Genomic DNA, 20,344 nt, shown 5'->3' with positions numbered 1-20,344 from the left:
CCATCCCCTCGTCCTCCACACAATCTCTTACTCTCCCGTCCCCTAGTCCTCCCTACCATTTCCCCCTCCCTGTCCCTTCGTCTTCCCCCACCCTCTCCCCTCGTCTTCCCCCAGCATTACCGCCTCCCCGGTCCTTTCGTCCTCACCACCATTCCCCATTTCCTCGTCTGATGATCAAATGATCTGATGTTCCCATCAGAAAATTGGGAACATCAAATGATCTGGGACTAGATTCACAAAGAAGTTAAGCAAACACTTACGAACCTGTACATCTCTTCTCAATCTTTGGCAGCTTTGTTTAGAATTATTAAACAGTTAATGATCGAAGTACCAGGAGGCTGTTCGCATTTGTGTTCCTCACGTGTGCCCCAAAGAATGAGGTGATTTGGTAAAATGCTATGCCCAAGATAACTATCCGAGTGCCGGCGGTGGGGTGGTTCATATAGCCTCGGCTTTCACCTCATTATGTCCGGTCGTGATGGTCAAGTGGATTAAGGCGTCTTGTACATACCAGTTGCGTTGCTTCTGGGAGTATGGGTTCGAGTCACTTCTGGGGTTTGAGTTTTCAGTTGCATATGTCCTGGGGACCATTCAGGCTTGTTCGCATTTGTGTTCCTCATATATATATATATATATATATATATATATATATATATATATATATATATATATATGTCGTACCTAGTAGCCAGAACGCACTTTTTGACCTACTATGCAAGGCCCGATTTGACTAATAAGCCAAGTTTTCATGAAGTAATTGTTTTTCGACTACCTAACCTACCTAACCTAACCTAACCTATAGAGATAGGTTAGGTTATATATATATATATATATATATATATATATATATATATATATATATATATATATATATATATATATATATATATATATATATTATTAAATATGACCGAAAAAGTAAGATTAATAATTCTAACATGAATTTTCTCAATCTTTCGTACATTTCGTTTCACTGTTGGAGGTAAATCAAAAATCAATTCTCCAAAATTCATTTTTATTTCTAGTCTGACGCAACACGAGCGCGTTTCGTAAAACTTATTACATTTTCAAAGACTTTAGTTCACAAATACACAACTGAATAGAACTTACGCATCTCCGATTTTTTATCTACATTTGAGTGAGGTGGAAGGGGTGATGTGGCATTAACACAAGACAGAACAAGATGTGGTATTAATAGGGTATTAATTTCATCAACACAAGACAGAACACGAAACAATGGATATTGAATTGAAGTGTTTGTAGAAAGCCTATTGGTCTATATTTCTTGATGTTTCTATATTGGAGCGGAGTCTTGAGGTGGGTAGAATATAGTTGTGCAATAATTGGCTGTTGATTGCTGGTGTTGACTTCTTGATGTGTAGTGCCTCGCAAACGTCAAGCTGCCTGCTATCGCTGTATCTATCGATGATTTCTGTGTTGTTTACTAGGATTTCTCTGGCGATGGTTTGGTTGTGGGAAGAGATTATATGTTCCTTAATGGAGCCCTGTTGTTTATGCATCGTTAAACGCCTAGAAAGAGATGTTGTTGTCTTGCCTATATACTGGGTTTTTTGGAGCTTACAGTCCCCAAGAGGGCATTTGAAGGCATAGACGACGTTAGTCTCTTTTAAAGCGTTCTGTTTTGTGTCTGGAGAGTTTCTCATGATTAGGCTGGCCGTTTTTCTGGTTTTATAGTAAATCGTCAGTTGTATCCTCTGATTTTTGTCTGTAGGGATAACGTTTCTATTAACAATATCTTTCAGGACCCTTTCCTCCGTTTTATGAGCTGTGGAAAAGAAGTTCCTGTAAAATAGTCTAATAGGGGGTATAGGTGTTGTGTTAGTTGTCTCTTCAGAGGTTGCATGGCTTTTCACTTTCCTTCTTATGATGTCTTCGACGAAACCATTGGAGAAGCCGTTATTGACTAGGACCTGCGTTACCCTACAGAGTTCTTCGTCGACTTGCTTCCATTCTGAGCTGTGGCTGAGAGCACAGTCGACATATGCGTTAACAACACTCCTCTTGTACCTGTCTGGGCAGTCGCTGTTGGCATTTAGGCACATTCCTATGTTTGTTTCCTTAGTGTAGACTGCAGTGTGGAAACCTCCGCCCTTTTCCATGACTGTTACATCTAGAAAGGGCAGCTTCCCATCCTTTTCCATCTCGTAAGTGAAACGCAGCACGGAACTCTGCTCAAATGCCTCCTTCAGCTCCTGCAGATGTCTGACATCAGGTACCTGTGTAAAAATGTCGTCAACATACCTGCAGTATATGGCCGGTTTCAAGTTCATGTCAACTAAGACTTTTTGCTCGATGGTACCCATGTAGAAGTTTGCAAACAGGACACCTAGGGAAGAACCCATGGCGACCCCATCTACTTGCTTATACATGTGCCCATCCGGGCTCAAGAAGGGTGCCTCTTTAGTACAAGCTTGGAGTAGTTTCCTCAGAATATTTTCTGGTATGTGAAGAGGAGTACAGGATGGATCACGATACACTCTGTCGGCTATCATTCCGATTGTCTCGTCCACAGGTACGTTGGTAAACAGCGATTCTACGTCCAACGAGGCTCTTATCCCTGTGGCCCGTGTGCCCCGCAGTAAGTCAACAAATTCCTTTGGAGACTTCAGGCTGAAGGCGCAAGGAACATAAGGAGTCAGCAGGCCGTTGAGTCGCTTCGCCAGTCTGTACGTGGGTGTGGGTATCTGGCTAATGATTGGCCTAAGTGGGTTTCCAGGCTTGTGCGTCTTGACATTTCCACACGCATATCCAGGTTTATATTCCCCAATGATCTTTGGCAGGTGGAGTCCGGATTTCTTGGCGTTCACAGTTTCGATCAGTTTGTTGACCTTTGCTTTGAATTCGGCTGTAGTGTCCTTCGTTACCCTTTGGAACTTAGTTTGGTCAGAGAGTATGATGTTCATTTTCGCCAGATATTCGTCAGTTGTGTATTTGTGAACTAAAGTCTTTGAAAATGTAATAAGTTTTACGAAACGCGCTCGTGTCGCGTCAGACTAGAAATAAAAATGAATTTTGGAGAATTGATTTTTGATTTACCTCCAACAGTGAAACGAAATGTACGAAAGATTGAGAAAATTCGTGTTAGAATTATTAATCTTACTTTTTCGGTCATATTTAATAATATATGTCTACAGGAAAGACTGCTACCAAAATATACTAATATTAAAACGCACGACCCAGCAGCAAGGAATCAAGCCTTCACGATAAAATATCGCCAGGATCTGATTCGTGATCAGATATACAAGGCAGAGAATGAAATCAAAGACAACAAAACGCAACTACTTCATGCTACAAACGAGTGGAGAAATAGCAACATCGACGATAGTATCCGTACCCGCATTGAACAACACCTCGACATCCTCACAGACCAACATCACCTCAGCACTGAAACAAGGATTATCAAGAAACTAACAACATTATATGGAGGACCTATGGCAATTCCACGACCAAGAGATGGCTTCCTGAACCTTGCAGGAATTAACCTCACTGAGAACCAAGTCACTCTCCTAAATCTGGGCATAAACTGTCATGTTATGTCCAGACCGAGTGAGATGGCCCGGAAAGTAGAGTTGGAAATTCTGTTGGACGACATATTCGACCTCGAGACACAAAAGAAGGTCACTACCAAAGATACCTTACAAGCAGAACTTATTGCAGAAGGCGGAAAGAATCGAGGCAACTACAGAAGCACCATACTGTCCCCCGAGCTTAAAGCGGCAGCTAAAAGCCTTCGTGAGAAGAAGGAGATAGTTGTCAGGAGAGGTGACAAGTCGCCAATATATGTCATTCTTAAAAAAGACGAATATCTGGCGAAAATGAACATCATACTCTCTGACCAAACTAAGTTCCAAAGGGTAACGAAGGACACTACAGCCGAATTCAAAGCAAAGGTCAACAAACTGATCGAAACTGTGAACGCCAAGAAATCCGGACTCCACCTGCCAAAGATCATTGGGGAATATAAACCTGGATATGCGTGTGGAAATGTCAAGACGCACAAGCCTGGAAACCCACTTCGGCCAATCATTAGCCAGATACCCACACCCGCGTACAGACTGGCGAAGCGACTCAACGGCCTGCTGACTCCTTATGTTCCTTGCGCCTTCAGCCTGAAGTCTCCAAAGGAATTTGTGGACTTACTGCGGGGCGCACGGGCCACAGGGATAAGAGCCTCGTTGGACGTAGAATCGCTGTTTACCAACGTACCTGTGGACGAGACAATCGGAATGATAGCCGACAGAGTGTATCGTGATCCAGCCTGTACTCCTCTTGACATGCCAGAAAGTATTCTGAGGAAACTACTCCAAGCTTGTACTAAAGAGGCACCCTTCTTGAGCCCGGATGGGCACATGTATAAGCAAGTAGATGGGGTCGCCATGGGTTCTCCCCTAGGTGTCCTGTTTGCAAACTTCTACATGGGTACCATCGAGCAAAAAGTCTTAGTCGACATGAACTTGAAACCGGACATATACTGCAGGTATGTTGACGACATTTTTACACAGGTACCTGATGTCAGACATCTGCAGGAGCTGAAGGAGGCATTTGAGCAGAGTTCCGTGCTGCGTTTCACTTACGAGATGGAAAAGGATGGGAAGCTGCCCTTTCTAGATGTAACAGTCATGGAAAAGGGCGGAGGTTTCCACACTGCAGTCTACACTAAGGAAACAAACATAGGAATGTGCCTAAATGCCAACAGCGACTGCCCAGACAGGTACAAGAGGAGTGTTGTTAACGCATATGTCGACTGTGCTCTCAGCCACAGCTCAGACTGGAAGCAAGTCGACGAAGAACTCTGTAGGGTAAGGCAGGTCCTAGTCAATAACGGCTTCTCCAATGGTTTCGTCGAAGACATCATAAGAAGGAAAGTGAAAAGCCATGCAACCTCTGAAGAGACAACTAACACAACACCTATACCCTCTATTAGACTATTTTACAGGAACTTCTTTTCCACAGCTCATAAAACGGAGGAAAGGGTCCTGAAAGACTTTGTTAATAGAAACGTTATCCCTACAGACTAAAATCAGAGGATACAACTGACGATTTACTATAAAACCAGAAAAACGGCCAGCCTACTCATGAGAAACTCTCCAGACACAAAACAGAACGCTTTAAAAGAGACTAACGTCGTCTATGCCTTAAAATGCCCTCTTGGGGACTGTAAGCTCCAAAAAAACCAGTATATAGGCAAGACAACAACATCTCTTTCTAGGCGTTTAACGATGCATAAGCAACAGGGCTCCATTAAGGAACATATAATCTCTTCCCACAACCAAATCATCGCCAGAGAAATCCTAGTAAACAACACAGAAATCATCGATAGATACAGCGATAGCAGGCGGCTTGACGTTTGCGAGGCACTACACATCAAGAAGTCAACACCAGCAATCAACAGCCAATTATTGCACAACTATATTCTACCCACTTCAAGACTCCGCTCCAATATAGAAACATCAAGAAATATGGACCAATAGGCTTTCTACAATCACTTCTATTCAATACCCATTGTTTCATGTTCTGGCTTGTGTTGATGAAATTAATACCTTATTAAATACCACCTCACCCCATCCACCTCACTCAAATGTAGATATAAACAAAATCGGAGATGTGTAAGTTCTATTCAGTTGTGTATGTGTTAACTAAAGTCTTTGAAAATGTAATAAGTTTTACGAAACGCGCTCAAGTGTCGCGTCAGACTAGAAATAAAAATGAATTTTGGAGAATTGATTTTTGAATTACCTCCAACAGTGAAAAGAAATGTACGAAAGATTGAGAAAATTCGTGTTAGAATTATTAATCTTACTTTTTCGGTCATATTTAATAATATATGTCTACAGGAAAGACTGCTACCAAAATATACTAATATATATATATATATATATATATATATATATATATATATATATATATATATATATATATATATATATATATATATATATATATATATATATATATATATATATATATATATATATAATACATCTTCAGAAGGTCTGACATTGTCATATATATATATATATATATATATATATATATATATATATATATATATATATATATATATATATATATATATATATATATATATATATATATATATATATATATAATATATTTCTTTCGTTCTTCTTCACTGTCGAGGGTAATGTCGATAAAGTAACTCTCCAAAATTCATTCTTTTTATTCATGGTTTCATTCTTTTTATTCATGGTCTGACACCAGAACGCATTTCGTAATTCCTTATTACATTTTCAAAGACTTAATTTACACACATGTTGTTGTTTAAGATTCAGCTTCTTGGAACAAAATGTTCGAAATAGCACCGGCTATGGCGAGCCTGTACTTTACCTGGCACAGGAGCGGGGCAAGTAGCACCGGCTATGGTGAGCCCGCAGTGAACTTACATGGCACAGGAGCGGAGCGGTTACACACAAAATACATTCATACTTATATTCGTTATATTGGGTGAGATGATATGGCACATAAGTTTTTGGTGAGGTGAAACAGAAGACAAAACACGAAACCATGGGTATGAGAACATAAAAATGGAAGTAACTGCAGAAGGCATATTGGCCCATACTTCCTCATGCTACTTCTATATTATTTCGGGGTCTTGAAGTGGGTAGAATATAGTTGTGCATTAATTGGCTATTGATTGCTGTTGTTGAATTTTTGACGTGTAGTGCCTCGCTAATGTCGAGTCTCCAGCTATAGCTGTATTTATCAATGATTTCTGTTTTGCTTGTTAAGATTTCTCTGGTGATGGTTTGGTTGTGAGAAGAGATTATATTTTCCTTGATGGAGCCCTCTCGTTTGTGCATAATTAATCGCCTAGAAAGAGACGTTGTTGTCTTGCCTATAGACTGAGTTCTTTGGGGCTTACATTCCTCAAGCCGGCATGTGAAGGCATAGACGACGTTGGTTTCCTTTAAGACATTCTGTTTGGTGTCTGGGGAGTTTTTCATGAGTAGGTTGGCCGTTTTTTTGTTTTTGTAGTAAATTGTCAATTGTATTTTTAGAGTTTTGTCTTTAGGGATAACGTTCCTATGAGCAATATATTTCAGGACCTTTTCCTTCATTTCATGAGTAGTCGAAAAGAAGTTCCTGTAAAAAGTCTAATAGGGGGTACAAGTGTTGTGTTGGTTTACTCCTCAGAGGTTGCATGGCGTTTCACCATTCTTTTTATGATGTCTTCAACAAGACCGTTAGAGAAGCCGTTGTTGACTAGGACCTGCCTTAACCTACAGAGTTCTTCATCGACTTCCATCCTGAGCTGTGGCTGAGAACACGGTCGACGTAAGCATTGACAACACTCCTCTTGTACCTGTCTGGGCAGTTCCTATTGTAATTGAGGCACTTTCATATGTTTGTTTCCTTAGTGTAGACTGCAGTGTGGAAGCCTCCGCTCCTTTCCGTGACTATTACATCTAGAAAAAGCAGCTTCTAATCATTCTCCATCTCGTACGTGAAACTCAACACAGAATTCTGCTCGAATGCCTCCTTCAGCTGCTGCAGACGTCTGACATCAGGTACCTGCATAAAAATGTCGCAACATACCTGCAGTATATCGGGTTTTTTAAGTCCATGTCAACAAAGACCCTCTGCTCGTATAAACATGAATAGACAGATAAATAGATAGATGGATAAGGATGAATAGGTAGAATGATGGATAGACAAATAGATAGATGGCTAGATAGATGAAAAGATAGTTGGATGGATTAATGTATAGAAAGATGATTAGGTGCATGGATAGATAGAATTAAATAAAGCTAGATGGACAGACGATTAGATAGATGGATAGAAAGCTAGATGGATAGAGAAATGATTAGTTGGATAGAAAGCGAGATGAAGAGATTAATGGATAGAAAGCTAGATAGATAGCTGGCTGCACATATGGATGGATAGATGACTGGACATATGGCTGCACAGATGTATGGATAGAAAGATGATGGATGGATAGAAAGATAGATGTATATAAATAGATGGACAGAGTAGAGGGCAGAAGAATGGATACATGGATGGTGCTATACAGAGGGTGAGCTGTGACCAAGGGTGCTACTAGTGGCTCAGGGTTACGAAGGCCAGCCCGGTCTGACTCACGCAACTCACCAGAGTCTGTTGGTCTCAAAGATGAGGACCACGTCAAGCCCACCAACGCAGGTCTATGCTCCACCACCTGGGTGCTACTGATCGCCCTGGAAGCCCTTCAGTCAACCACGGGAAAACTGCTACCAGCAATTCCAGCCTTGTTCCATGGAGGAGTGAAGGAAGACTCAGACTTACCTTCAACAGCACTTCCTCTGAGTCTTGCCCGCTGTAACAAAAGGTTCGCAGGTTTCTCTTCCACACCTGCATTTCTCCACTATCACAAGGTCGCCAGCTGGGTTTATATCTCTGCCCCCCAGCAGTGGAGTTTTGTGGTTGAACTCTGTTGCTTGACAGCATAAGTGTTGCTACACTCACAGTGTTAAATCAGGATTGCCAGCCTAGTGTACATTCCATAAATATCTGTATTGCTCTCACTTTTCCAGCCACTAGAATATTATAATATAAAATCTTACTGTTCATCTGTGGGGACTATAATATCACTTGTGTATGCTCGTAGAGATATATGGAGGCGAACTCAAACACGTCAGTAAAATTATATGACATATATTAACAAAAAGCTACATGAACACACATATAGAAATGGTACATGAATAGACATATAAATAAATGCTCTGGAGATCTTCGGCAGCTCTCCTCTCACGAGCTCTGGCAACTCCATCAGCTGGGCAGATTTATATGGGGGACTCACACCCTCTCAAGAAGGGGGGGGGGGCACTTCTTCAACGTCGGCTGCCGCCTTACCAACTGTCACGTCGTCCACACACTGTCGTCTCCAAACTGTAGAGTGCTGGCTGCCCTACAGCTTCTCCTAATACTAACATAATAATACATATGCTAATGTCATCTATATATATATATATATATATATATATATATATATATATATATATATATATATATATATATATATATATGCGAACAAGCCTGAATGGTCCCCAGGACAATATGCAACTGAAAACTCACACCCTAGAAGTGACTCGAACCCATACTCCCAGGAGCAACGCAACTGGTATGTACAAGACGCCTTAATCCACTTGACCATCACGACCGAACATAATGAGGTGATAGCCGAGGCTATTTGAACCACCCCGCCGCCGGCACTCGGATAGTAATCTTGGGCATAGCATTTTACCAAATCACCTCATTCTTTGGGGCACACGTGAGGAACACAAATGCGAACAAGCCTGAATGGTCCCCAGGACAATATGCAACTGAAAACTCACACCCCAGAAGTGACTCGAACCCATACTCCCAGGAGCAACACAACTGGTATGTACAAGACGCCTTAATCCACTTGACCATCACGACCGGACATAATGAGGTGATAGCCGAGGCTATTTGAACCACCCCACCGCCGGCACTCGGATAGTAATCTTGGGCATAGCGTTTTACCAAATCACCTCATTCTTTGGGGCACACGTGAGGAACACAAATGCGAACAAGCCTGAATGGTCCCCAGGACAATATGCAACTGAAAACTCACACCCCAGAAGTGACTCGAACCCATACTCCCAGGAGCAACGCAACTGGTATGTACAAGACGCCTTAATCCACTTGACCATCACGACCGGACATAATGAGGTGATAGCCGAGGCTATTTGAACCACCCCACCGCCGGCACTCGGATAGTAATCTTGGGCATAGCATTTTACCAAATCACCTCATTCTTTGGGGAACACGTGAGGAACACAAATGCGAACAAGCCTGAATGGTCCCCAGGACAATATGCAACTGAAAACTCACACCCCAGAAGTGACTCGAACCCATACTCCCAGGAGCAACGCAACTGGTATGTACAAGACGCCTTAATCCACTTGACCATCACGACCGGACATAATGAGGTGATAGCCGAGGCTATTTGAACCACCCCACCGCCGGCACTCGGATAGTAATCTTGGGCATAGCATTTTACCAAATCACCTCATTCTTTGGGGCACACGTGAGGAACACAAATGCGAACAAGCCTGAATGGTCCCCAGGACAATATGCAACTGAAAACTCACACCCCAGAAGTGACTCGAACCCATACTCCCAGGAGCAACGCAACTGGTATGTACAAGACGCCTTAATCCACTTGACCATCACGACCGGACATAATGAGGTGATAGCCGAGGCTATTTGAACCACCCCACCGCCGGCACTCGGATAGTAATCTTGGGCATAGCATTTTACCAAATCACCTCATTCTTTGGGGCACACGTGAGGAACACAAATGCGAACAAGCCTGAATGGTCCCCAGGTCAATATGCAACTGAAAACTCATAACCTTGTTTACTTTTGTATACATAACATTGTTTACTGTTGTATGTATAACCTTGTATAATTTTGTATACATAACCCTGTATAATTTTGTATGTATAACCTTGAATACTTTTGTATTAATCTTGTTTAATTTTGTATACATAACCCTGTATAATTTTGTATGTATAACCTTGAATACTTTTGTATTAATCATGTTTAATTTTGTATACATAACCTTGTATTAATTTGTATTATTTACTATCCGGTAAATTATTATTTACCCAAGATTACTATCCGAGTGCCGGCGGTGGGGTGGTTCAAATAGCCTCGGCTATCACCTCATTATGTCCGGTCGTGATGGTCAAGTGGATTAAGGCGTCTTGTACATACCAGTTGCGTTGCTCCTGGGAGTATGGGTTCGAGTCACTTCTGGGGTGTGAGTTTTCAGTTGCATATTGTCCTGGGGACCATTCAGGCTTGTTCGCATTTGTGTTCCTCACGTGTGCCCCAAAGAATGAGGTGATTTGGTAAAATGCTATGCCCAAGATTACTATCCGAGTGCCGGCGGTGGGGTGGTTCAAATAGCCTCGGCTATCACCTCATTATGTCCGGTCGTGATGGTCAAGTGGATTAAGGAGTCTTGTACGTACCAGTTGCGTTGCTCCTGGGAGTATGGGTTCGAGTCACTTCTGGGGTGTGAGTTTTCAGTTGCATATTGTCCTGGGGACCATTCAGGCTTGTTCGCATTTGTGTTCCTCACGTGTGCCCCAAAGAATGAGGTGATTTGGTAAAATGCTATGCCCAAGATTACTATCCGAGTGCCGGCGGTGGGGTGGTTCAAATAGCCTCGGCTATCACCTCATTATGTCCGGTCGTGATGGTCAAGTGGATTAAGGCGTCTTGTACATACCAGTTGCATTGCTCCTGGGAGTATGGGTTCGAGTCACTTCTGGGGTGTGAGTTTTCAGTTGCATATTGTCCTGGGGACCATTCAGGCTTGTTTGCATTTGTGTTCCTCACGTGTGCCCCAAAGAATGAGGTGATTTGGTAAAATGCTATGCCCAAGATTACTATCCGAGTGCCAGCGGTGGGGTGGTTCAAATAGCCTCGGCTATCACCTCATTATGTCCGGTCGTGATGGTCAAGTGGATTAAGGCGTCTTGTACATACCAGTTGCGTTGCTCCTGGGAGTATGGGTTCGAGTCACTTCTGGGGTGTGAGTTTTCAGTTGCATATTATCCTGGGGACCATTCAGGCTTGTTCGCATTTGTGTTCCTCACGTGTGCCCCAAAGAATGAGGTGATTTGGTAAAATGCTATGCCCAAGATTACTATCCGAGTGCCGGCGGTGGGGTGGTTCAAATAGCCTCGGCTATCACCTCATTATGTCCGGTCGTGATGGTCAAGTGGATTAAGGCGTCTTGTACATACCAGTTGCGTTGCTCCTGGGAGTATGGGTTCGAGTCACTTCTGGGGTGTGAGTTTTCAGTTATATATATATATATATATATATATATATATATATATATATATATATATATATATATATATATATATATTACTGGCCTAACTAGACTGATCAGCAAGGTGTAATGGAAGATAAATATGATCTACCTTAATCACTTCTGTCCACGACGCCTGTATTCCAATTGTGTGAGGTTCCTAAAGGTCCCGGGTCGCTCCTCAGCGATCCAGTAGCGTGTTGCAAGGCCTCAGGTGTCGTGAAGTAGTTGCATCGTATCCGTGCCACTCCCTAGAGTTCAGGTATTCCTATACTGGTCCAACCAGTGGTCACTAAGCCAGTCGCTGTATACATATGTTCGTTCAACCAGACATTTTCTCCTGGATCTGGAAACGGTGTATTCGCTCCAACGTCTCAGCAGATGTGACCCAGTCACTGCAACACTGCTCGTCGCAACAAGCCAGACTCGCGGGTGCCAGGCAGGCTCTCCTGAGTCATTGCCGACCGATATCCTCTAATTCGATATCCTTGGTTCTTCTTTGCCCACTAAACTTGCCTTCTTCGTGCTCTCCCAGGAATACAAAGTCTTCAGAGATAATGGTAGACTGCGATGGCTGCTTATAACTCACTGAGCGAGGCTCCCAGAAGTAGAGGTTTTAGAGCCAGATAGCCCCACTTAACAAACAATGGGGGTACTTATCAAACAATGGAATCAGGGGCAGTGTACCAGACAGTCCCACTTATCAGACAATGGAATCAAAGGGGGCGTTACAGATAGACCCACTTCAGATGTGGCAGTTAATAATTGTAGTCTACGGCGAGCTCCCACCATATTTCACTTACTCCAGCTATCAACCCCCCCCCCTTATTTTTAGGGGGCTATATAGGAGTATTTAAGGATATATAATCGAACAAGTCTGAATGGCCCCTCTAGGACTATATGCATATATATATGTCCGGAGCTATATAGGATATATATATCCTCAAAATAAAAGAGGGTGAAAAGAAATAGCCCTTATGTTTTATACATTATATTTACAAAAGTACATAGTGGCTTAAACGTAGTCATAATCTAAATCCCCTCCATAATATTGTCTAACTAGAGTCCTCCTTCTTGATGCTCGATGACGTAATCACTTTCACTTCCAGCGGTCACCCCTTGGGCTGAGGCGGATGGGTGGGGCTCAGGTGGTATGTCTGGATGACCATAGCCTAGGCTTTTGTATTTATTTAGGTAAAAGCGTTTATCATCAAATGCACTTAAACCCCTCTTAGTATTATCGGTGGTGGCCATTTGCCCCCCTACATTCCTAATTTGGGAATATTGAAAAGTATTTACTACACCATTACTGTTTAGGGTCTCTTTAAAATGGTTATGTGTTAAAGATCTTTGCACAGCATGGGGGATACCCTTAGCGGTAATGGAATTTGAATTGTCGTGCAACAGCAAACTATACATTTTGGGCTTAAGAGCTACAACTTCAAGGATGTGTCTGCTGAAACCTCTGACTTTAAAAGTCTTAAAACACCCTTTTTAGAATGATCATACAAGGGGTGAGTTTCAGGGAAGTTACTAGTATCCATCCACGACTTAAGGGGTTCTTTTCCCATCTCGTTAAAGACATCTTCAGTCATTAAACTGAAGATGAAACTATCTGTATCACTGTATATCAGTGCTGCCCTATCTGTATAGTGCGTCTTAAGTACCCTGTACCAAAAATGGTACAAACTGTATTTAGCTAGCTCAAGAATCTTGAACCCAATGTAATTAGGATGAGTAATTTTAATGAATGGTCTGGAACTGACGGACAATAATTTATTGTCACCTAAATGTACCATACGTTTAAAGCGAGGATTCTTCACCTCCCGTAAAAAGACCCTATCAGAAGTCACTAGTTTGGTGTCAATGGCATAACGGGCTGGGTTCAGTAGTGTTTTACCAAAAGCACTATTAGTTAACCGTTTAAATAGTGTTTTCCTATCGTTACTGGTGGAGGCATTTCTATTGTTAACATTGCTGTTAACAAATTCCGCCATTAAATCTGACTGGCCGAACTCGTAAATGGCGTGTATAGTCTCTACTTCAAGACCTATCTCAATAAATAGCTGTAAGAGGTGCAGAGATATGAAATAATGTTTTTTGGGGAGATGATCCCCAACAAGCTTAATATTTTTTTGGGGGGGGAGCTTTGTAATGTTATTTGTTTCCAGAAGTCCCCTACTAAAAGGAGAGATATCCTCCATACTTATCCCACTATGGTGTAAACAAAGGGGTAGATCATCTGTTAGTCTAGCTATTTCAGTTCCTATGTGTTTGGTGTCAATTAAGAGCCAGTACCCTTTGTTAGAAGAGAATGTCTGTTCTGTCATTATCTTCCCTTCACTAACGAAGGAGGTCATCTCATCAGATGACAACCTTCTTAGACCACCATAGGGTAATTTCTTAGCATACAACTCCCATAAAGTGAGTTGAAATCTAAAAACAGTAAGAATGAAGATCTATCCTCCTGAGGGTTAAAAGATGGGTTGACGTAGTGGTTGTTAGCTCTGACGAAACTCCTAACTATAGTTGTAAAACCCCCTCGTATGTTTTGTGACAGGAGATTGTGCAACGTCACATCTGCACTTAACTCCAACGATATTTTGTTGCTTTTCAAGAAGCAATCATAGAAGTAGCCCGGAAGGCTACAGTAATGAGTCATTTCTAATGAATAGATATAATTTTGAATTACCCTATGGTGAGTAAAAATGTCAGCTAGTAAACCAACGTCACACTTCAAATAAACAAGGAAATAATCCTTTAATGACCTACATCCTGTTGCCCCCCATACTAATTTAGAAAGTCTATATTCTTCCAAAGTGATGGTTGATTTGTTTAGGGAGCTGTAAAACATTTCAATAGGGGGGAGTGTTGCATCATTAAAGCAGCTGATTTTTGTGACATATTCATAAGGGAAAAACTGCTTACCCCCTAAGAGTAGGTGGTGACTCTCTTCGGGTAAACCTTCTATCATTGAGTGAGTGTGTTAAGGGGCTGACTGACTCAATGTGGGTCTTTGCTAGGGACGAAAGACTGCCTGTAATAAAAGCCAGTGAATCAAGAAATTTAAGGTTGCCTATTTCTACCTTAAGATATTTAGTCCCCTGCCTCATGAGGATATTGCTCTTAATATTTGAACCCATGGCAAACTCCCTCAAAATTAAGCCCATGTCATAAGACATATTGTGGGCAATTAGGACTAAACTCTCTAGAGCATTTTTGTGGCAGAGGTTGCAGTATTTATATAGAGCTCCAATATAATTGAGCTTTTCCCTAAAGGTGATCATGATGTTGAACCTTTCTAAATTGGAGGGTGTAAATACCTCCCCTCAAAACTGACAGTGTGTCTGTCTCCTAAAATGAACCAAATCCTCAAGAGACATGTCTATTTCATATTTGGGCAGGTTGGATCTGATAATTTATAACGTGATAAAGAATGTGACAATGTCAGACCACGGAGGAAAATGAAACAGGAATTTCCTTAAGTACTTTCGTATATTAAATACATCTTCAGAAGGAATACATTCCTTCTGAAGATGTATTTAATATACGAAAGTACTTAAGGAAATTCCTGTTTCATTTTCCTCCGTGGTCTGACATTGTCATATATATATATATATATATATATATATATATATATATATATATATATATATATATATATATATATATATATATATATATATATATATATATATATATATATATATATATATATATATATATGCGAACAAGCCTGAATGGTCCCCAGGACTATATGCGACTGAAAACTCACACCCCAGAAGTGACTCGAACCCATACTCCCAGGAGCAACACAACTGGTAACTACAGGGCGCCTTAATCCGCTTGACCATCACGGCCGGACAAAAGGAAGTGATAGCCGAAGCTATTTGAACCACTTCCCCGCCGGCAACTCGGATGGTAATCTTGGGCATAGCATTTCACCAAATCACCTCATTCTTTGGGGCACACATGAGGAACACAAATGCGAACAAGCCTGAATGGTCCCCAGGACTATATGCGACTGAAAACTCACCCCCAGAAGTGACTCGAACCCATACTCCCAGGAGCAACACAACTGGTAACTACAGGGCGCCTTAATCCGCTTGACCATCACGGCCGGACAAAAGGAAGTGATAGCCGAAGCTATTTTAACCACTTCCCCGCCGGCAACTCGGATGGTAATCTTGGGCATAGCATTTCACCAAATCACCTCATTCTTTGGGGCACACGTGAGGAACACAAATGCGAACAAGCATGCTCCTGGGAGTATGGGTTCGAGTCACTTCTGGGGTGTGAGTTTTCAGTCGCATATAGTCCTGGGGACCATTCAGGCTTGTTCGCATTTGTGTTCCTCACGTGTGCCCCAAAGAATGAGGTGATTTGGTGAAATGCTATGCCCAAGATTACCATCCGAGTTGCCGGCGGGGAAGTGGTTCAAATAGCTTCGGCTATCACTTCCTTTTGTCCGGCCGTGATGGTCAAGCGGATTAAGGCGCCCTGTAGTTACCAGTTGTGTTGCTCCTGGGAGTATGGGTTCGAGTCACTTCTGGGGTGTGAGTTTTCAGTCATATATATATATATATATATATATACATATATATATATATATATATATATATATATATATATATATATATATATATATATATATATATATATATATATATATATATATATATATGACTGAACTATATATATATATGTAAATATATATAGTATACATATATGTATATATATATAGAGTATATATGACTCTCCCCCCCTCTCCCTAGCCTCCCACAGGCCTCGCCAGCCCACCCAGCTACCCTCTCCCGGCGGCTGACCCGACGACCATCGTCCACCCCACGACCACCGTCACCCCACGCAACCCTACACCCACCGCCACCCCACGCCCACCGTCACCCCACGCAACCCTACACCCACCGCCACCCCACGACCACCGTCACCCCACGCAACCCTACGCCCACCGCCACCCCACGCCCACCGTCAGCCCACGCCCACACACGTCACACGCCCTACGGCTCCCTCACCAGGAAAGGGTGGAAGGACACATGTGGTGGGGTCAAGAGACTGGGTCACCAGTGTGCCAATAAGTGCTTGAAAAAGATAAGTGGAGTCCAGTCCTGTGGTGACTGGACCATTGTGAGTATCGTGTTGAGAGCACCACACCCAGTGAGCCAGGACACATTCACCAGTGTTTAGTGACAAAAGGAAATTATCCAAGTGTTACGTGTCACATCAACCCTCCCCCCCCACCCCCTGAGTGTAGTGCCTCCCCCCCAGTGAGTGTAGTGTCTCCCGCTCGCCCACTCCACTTGTGTAGTGTCTCCCCCCCCCCCCCCCCCTCCGTGTGGTGCAGTGTCTTCCGCTCCCCCGCCCTCACCTCCCACGATCAGGTGGTCGCGCCTTCTCCTCCCCGGCCCCCCTCCCAGACCGGGCCAGCGCAGCCTCCCAACCCCCACCCACCACCTCCACGCGCCCACCCACCCCAGACATCTGCCCAGACATGACGCATAGTATAGGGGACAACCTCGTCCCCCCCAGCCAGGAGGGAGAGACAAATACTCCAGTGCAAGGTGACATTCACTTTACCTAAGGGGATGGCAGAAGAGTGATCAAAGGAGAGGCACATGCAGTGTTTGTGGGAGCAACATCAGCATCAACTCTGTCTCCAGAGTCATACGCCAGCATGGTGACTGTCCTGGGTCAGGGAGGCCTCCCGTGGGAGGAGGCAGCACTCAGGAGCCTGTTGCACCAGTACAAATCGCAACAGATTACATTGCAACAGACGACCTGCTAGAGGCAATTAAAGCAACGTCAACCAGGACACTCACCCACATCCCAAAGGTCTCTCGCCCTTTTGCTTCAGGGAAATACACGGACCTCATCGCAAAAGTCAACAGAGGGTCGAATAACCTTGATGCACCTGATACCATCAAAGCCTGGCACAATCTGTTACTTTTTGGCAATGCATGCTTAGGTGTACCAGACAGAGGAGGCAAGACACTGGCCTCATCCGTCAATAAAGCAATTAGGGATTTTCCTAGGGCTGACAACCTAGTCCGCCTCCCCAAACACACCAAACACCGCCGAGGCAGACCAAGTACGACAATCAGCGACAACAGAAAATTAGGTACCCAAGTCAGCAAGAAAATTGAAGAGGGCAATACAGTCGGGGCACTCAGGTTGATCACAAGTGAGGACAAAATTTTGCCCAGGGATGAAACCACAGCCCAAGCACTGAGAGAAAAACACCCCCTCAGGGCCGTAGGTGAACCTCCCCCACAGGTCAGGCTCGCCCCTAACCAAGGACCTCTCGTCCTCCGGGAGTCAGAGGTTTATAAAGCTATCGTTTCATTTCCCCCGGGCTCCTCAGGAGGCTACACAGGGGTAAGACCTCAACATGTGAAGGAAATGGTGAACCCTGTTCTTGGCCCAGCTGCAGAAGCGCTCCTGACAGAAATCACATCGTTTGTCAACAACTGCCTCGCCGGGTTAATCCCTGATGAAATCAAACCATTCTTCTTTGGTGCTTCCCTATGTGCCCTTAAAAAGAAGGGGGGAGGGATCAGACCCATTGCCGTTGGTAATACCCTTCGCCGCCTAGTTGCAAGGGCTGCTGTCAGAAGTATCCGAACGGAAGCAGCCACCATGCTGCAACCCAACCAGCTGGGGTTTGGAGTCCCCCAAGGCTGTGAAGCAGCGGCTCATGCTGCACGAGCCTACATTAGCTCTCTTACTGAAGACCAGGCAGTAGTAAAATTAGATTTTAAAAACGCTTTCAACTCGGTCAAAAGGGAAGCAATCCTCACTGCAGTCCAGGAACATTGCCCAAGCATTCTCCCGTTTGTGTCAGCAGGCTACAGCAAAGACTCAACCCTCCTGTTTGGCAAACATGAAGTCACATCAGCAGAGGGAATTCAACAGGGTGACCCACTTGCACCGTTCCTCTTTTGCATAGCGGTTCGAGAAATTACAACCAGACTGTCCAGCGAGCTCAACATCTGGTTCCTGGATGATGGCACTCTGGCAGGCACACAAGATTCCCTGCTAGAAGACCTACAGCTGGTGAAGACACGGGGGGAGTCCATGGGTCTCGTTCTTAACCCCTCCAAGTGCGAAATTATTGCATCTAGTGAAGTAATCATTAGAGCAGTGAAATCAGTTTTACCAGAAGCCTCAGTCGTTAAACCTACCGACAGCACACTACTCGGAGCACCTCTGGGCCACAATGCCATTGCTGCAGTCCTTGACGAAAAGTTTAGAGACCTAAAGAGGATGGAAGAGAGAATTGGGGACTTGGACTCCCACGATGCCCTCTACCTTCTCACAAAGTGCCTTACCTTGCCCAGGCTAACATACTTCTTAAGGTGTGCACCAACTTTTGGCAACCCACTTCTAAATCAATATGATGAGCTCCTCAGGTCAATATTCAGGAAGGCGCTCAACCTAGATTTAGATGACAGTCAGTGGGACCAAGCAACACTACCAGTGAGATTTGGAGGGATAGGCATACGAAAGGCAACTGAGGTAGCACTTCCAGCATTCTTATCCTCATGTACAGCAGCCAACGAATTGGTAGGGCAGATCCTACCAGAGCGTATGAGAGAGACAGCGGGAACTCATGATCAAACGTTCATCGAAGCAGCCAGACAATGGGACACCATTGCACACCCTCAACCCCGACCACAAGTCCCAAAAGACCACAAGCAGGCCCACTGGGATAGCCCCATAATGGAAAAGACTGTCACAGCAATGATTGACAACGCTGATGCTGAAAACAAAGCCCGCCTCCTAGCGGTAACAGCACCCCACGCCGGGGATTTTTTATTTGCTGTGCCCAATGCAGCCCTGGGAACTCGCCTCAGTCATGACGCTCTCCGCATTGGAGTTGCCCTTCGCCTTGCCGCCCCGATCCTCACCGAACATAGGTGCATCTGCGGAACTGCGATGGCAGACCAATATGGTCGTCATGGTCTGGTATGTCGTAAATCACAGGGTAAAATCGCAAGACATGAAGAAGTCAACGACATCATCAAGAGGAGCCTCGCCACAGCCCGCTGCCCGGCACAAAGAGAACCACACTTATCCAGACCTAACGACCCTCAGAAGCGCCCTGATGGGGTCACCTTGCTACCTTGGAAGGATGGTAAGCAAGTGGTATGGGACTACACGTGCGCTGCCACACTGGCCAGTACCTACCTCCATTACAGCACACGTGAAAGCGGTGGTGCTGCTTCTTTCAGGGAATCGCAGAAAATTATTAAATACAGAGGTCTAGCACACTGCTACAGCTTTGTTCCGATCGGCTCGGAGACCCTCGGTTCGTGGGGAAAATGTGCATTGAAGTTCCTGAAGGAATTGGGGGACAAATTGATCAGCGCTACAAAAGACCAGAGAGCAAAAAGTTTCTTGTTCCAGCGCCTCAGTGTTGCGATTCAGAGGGGAAATGCCTGTTGCGTCTTGGGC

The sequence above is a fragment of the Procambarus clarkii genome, chromosome 47 (genome assembly GCF_040958095.1).
Source record: "Procambarus clarkii isolate CNS0578487 chromosome 47, FALCON_Pclarkii_2.0, whole genome shotgun sequence".
Lineage (NCBI taxonomy): Eukaryota > Metazoa > Arthropoda > Malacostraca > Decapoda > Cambaridae > Procambarus > Procambarus clarkii.
The sequence above is the reverse complement of the archived record's forward strand: the minus strand, read 5'-3'. Positions refer to the sequence as shown.